The following is a 3,892-nucleotide window of genomic DNA, read 5'->3' as shown; positions in this document are numbered from 1 at the left end:
TATATTTCCTTTTCACAGACTGTCAGTTTCATTTTGGGAAATGCACATTAAAAAAAAATAAAAAAATTCTTACCTGAAATTTTCAAATTGACTTTCTTTTCTAAATTGAGGGCTGTTAGGCTCGCGGGTGCGCAAAATGCTATAATTTATTGTGTCATTCTTGGCGCAAGACTTTTTTGGTGTGAGAATTATGTTTGTTGACGTCATTTCGTCATTTCCGGCGTCTTCGTTGGCGCCGAGAATTTTTCACTTAGTTGTTTCATCTATGACGCTCGTGTTGCAGACGTTTCTGGGGCCAAAAATATTTTGTCAGTTGTGGGCGTCATTCTTGGCGCCAGACTTTTGACATTATTTAAGTCTTTATTTTTTTTTTGCTTCTGGTTTCCAGAGGCTTATTTTGTTTGAATTTTTTCCCATTCCAGAAACTGTCATATAAGGAAATTGATCATTTTGCTTTATATGTTATTTTTTCTCTTACATATTGCAAGATGTCTCAATCTGATCCTGTTTCAGAATCCACTATTGGAATCCTGCTGCCTGATGTCGGTTCTACCAAAGCTAAGTACATTTGTTGTAAATTTGTGGTAACTATACCTCCGGCTGTAATTTGTGATAGTTTTCATGACAAACTTTTACATGCAGACAATATTTCCATTAGTAGTAATCCATTATCTGTTGTTATTCCTTCAACATCTAATGCTCAGGATATTCCTATTAATGTGAGAGAATTTGTTTCTAATTCTATTCAGAAGGCTTTGTCTGTCATATCACCTTTAAATAAACGTAAAAGGTCTTTTAAAACTTCTCATAAAATTGATGAATTTTTAAATGACCGACAACATTCTGATTTATCTATCTCTGATGAGGATCTATCTGGTTCAGAAGATTCTGCCTCAGATATTGACACTGACAAATATTCATATTTATTTAAAATGGAGTATATTCGTTCCTTATTGAAAGAGGTGTTGATTGCATTAGATATGGAGGAGACTAGTCCACTTGATATTAAAACTAGTAAGCGTTTAAATTCAGTTTTTAAACCTCATGTAGTTATTCCTGAGGTTTTTCCAGTTCCTGATGCTATTTCAGATGTAATTTCTAGGGAATGGAATAGACTGGGTACCTCTTTTACTCCTTCTTCAAGGTTTAAGAAGTTGTACCCTTTGCCGTCTGATAGATTGGAGTTTTGGGAAAAGATCCCCAAAGTTGATGGGGCCATCTCTACTCTTGCTAAACGTACTACTATTCCTACGGCAGATAGTACTTCTTTTAAAGATCCTTTAGATATGAAACTTGAATCTTATCTAAGGAAGGCTTATTTATGTTCAGGTCATCTTCTTAGGCCTGCTATTTCTTTGGCTGATGTTGCAGCCGCTTCAACTTTTTGGTAGGAAATCCTAGTGCAACAAGTATCAAATCATAATGTGTATAGCATTGTTAAGTTAATTCAACATGCTAATAATTTAATTTGTGATGCCATTTTTGATATCATTAGAATTGATGTCATATATATGTATTTAGCTATATTAGCTAGAAGAGCTTTATGGCTTAAATCTTGGAATGCTGATATGACTTCTAAATCAACATTGCTATCTCTCTCTTTCCAAGGTAATAAATTATATGGTTCTCAGTTGGATTCAATTATTTCAACTGTCACTGGGGGGAAGGGAGCTTAAAGGGTAAATTTAAGGTTGCTAACCGTTTTTGTTCCTTTCGACAAAATAAGGAACAGAAACCTGATCCTTCCCCTAAGGGAACGGTTTCCAATTGGAAGCCTTCTTCAGTCTGGAATAATCCAAGCCATTTAAAAGATCTAAATCAGCCCCTAAGACCGCATGAAGGTGCGGCCCTCATTCCAGCTCAGCTGGTAGGAGGCAGACTAAAATTTTTCAAGGATGTTTGGATCAATTCAATCCAAAATCATTGGATTCAGAACATTGTTTCTCAAGGGTACAGAATAGGTTTCAAAGTAAGACCGCCTGTGAGAAGTTTCTTTCTCTCACACATTCCAGTGAACCCAGAAAAGGCTCAGGCTTTCCTGAAGTGTGTTTCAGACCTGGAGATATCTGGGGTAATTGTGCCAGTTCCTGTTCAGGAACGGGGTCTGGGGTTTTATTCAAATCTGTTCATTGTCCCAAAGAAGGAGAATTCTTTCAGACCAGTTCTGGATCTAAAAATTTTGAATCGTTATGTGAGAATACCAACATTCAAAATGGTGACTATAAGACTATTCTGCCTTTTGTTCAGCAAGGGCATTATATGTCCACAATAGACTTACAGGATGCATATCTTCATATTCCGATTCATCCAGATCACTATCAGTTCCTGAGATTCTCTTTTCTAGACAAGCATTACCAATTTGTTGCTCTTCCTTTTGGCCTAGCGACAGCTCCAAGGATCTTTTCAAAGGTTCTCTGTGCCCTAATCTCTGTAATCAGAGAGCAGGGTATTGCGGTGTTTCCTTATTTGGACAATATCTTGGTACTTGCTCAGTCTTTACGTTCTGCAGAATCTCACATGAATCAACTAGTGTTGTTTCTTCGAAAACATGGTTGGAGGATCAATTTACCAAAAAGTTCTTTGACTCCTCAGACAAGGGTAACCTTTTTAGGTTTCCAAATAGATTCAGTATCCATGACTTTGTCTCTAACAGACAAGAGACGTCTGAAATTGGTTGCAGCTTGTCGGAACCTTCAGTTTCAATCATTCCCTTCAGTAGCTATGTGCATGGAGGTTTTAGGTCTCATGACTGCAGCATCAGGCGCAATGCCCTTTGCTCGTTTTCACATGAGACCTCTTCAGCTTTGTATGCTGAATCAATGGTGCAGGGATTATACAAGGATATCACAATTAATATCCTTAAATCCCAATGTTCGACTATCTCTGACTTGGTGGTTAGATCACCATCGTTTAGCTCAAGGGGCCTCTTTTGTTCGTCCAACCTGGACTGTGATCACAACAGATGTGAGTCTTTCAGGTTGGGGAGCTGTCTGGGGATCTTTGACAGCGCAGGGGGTTTGGAAATCTTAAGAGGCGAGATTACCAATCAATATTTTGGAACTCCGTGCGATTCTCAGAGCTCTTCAGTTTTGGCCTCTTCTGAAGAGAGAACTGTTTATTTGTTTTCAGACAGACAATGTCACAACCGTGGCGTATTTCAATCATCAAGGTGGGACTCAAAGTCCTCAAGCTATGAAAGAAGTATCTCGAATGCTTGCTTGGGTGGAATCCAGCTCCTGTCTAATTTCTGCGGTCCATATCCCAGGTATAGACAATTGGGAAGCGGATTATCTCAGTCGCCAGACTTTACATCCGAGAGAGTGGTCTCTTCACCCAGATGTGTTTTTTCAGATTGGTCAGATGTGGGGGCTTCCAGAAATAGATCTGATGGCTTCTCATCTAAACAGGAAACTTCCCAGGTATCTGTCCAGGTCCAGGGATCCTCAGGCGGAAGCAGTGGATGCATTGACACTTCCTTGGAGTTATCAACCTGCTTATATCTTTCCGCCTCTAGTTCTTCTTCCAAGAGTGATTTCCAAAATCATAATGGAGTGTTCGTTTGTACTGCTGGTGGCTTCAGCATGGCCACACAGGTTTTAATATGCGGATCTTGTTCGGATGTCCAGTTGCCAACCTTGGCCACTTCCGTTAAGGCCAGACCTTCTATCTCAAGGCCCATTTTTCCATCAGGATCTCAAATCATTAAATTTGAAGGTATGGAGATTGAACGCTTAGTGCTTAGTCATAGAGGTTTCTCTGACTCAGTGATTAATACTATGTTGCAGGCTCGTAAATCTGTGTCTAGAAAGATTTATTACAGAGTTTGGAAGACGTACATTTCATGGTGTTCTTCTCATAAATTCTCTTGGCATTCTTTTAGAATTCCTAGAAT

Source organism: Bombina bombina, chromosome 1 (assembly GCF_027579735.1).
Source record: "Bombina bombina isolate aBomBom1 chromosome 1, aBomBom1.pri, whole genome shotgun sequence".
NCBI lineage: Eukaryota > Metazoa > Chordata > Amphibia > Anura > Bombinatoridae > Bombina > Bombina bombina.
This window is presented reverse-complemented; position numbering follows the sequence as displayed.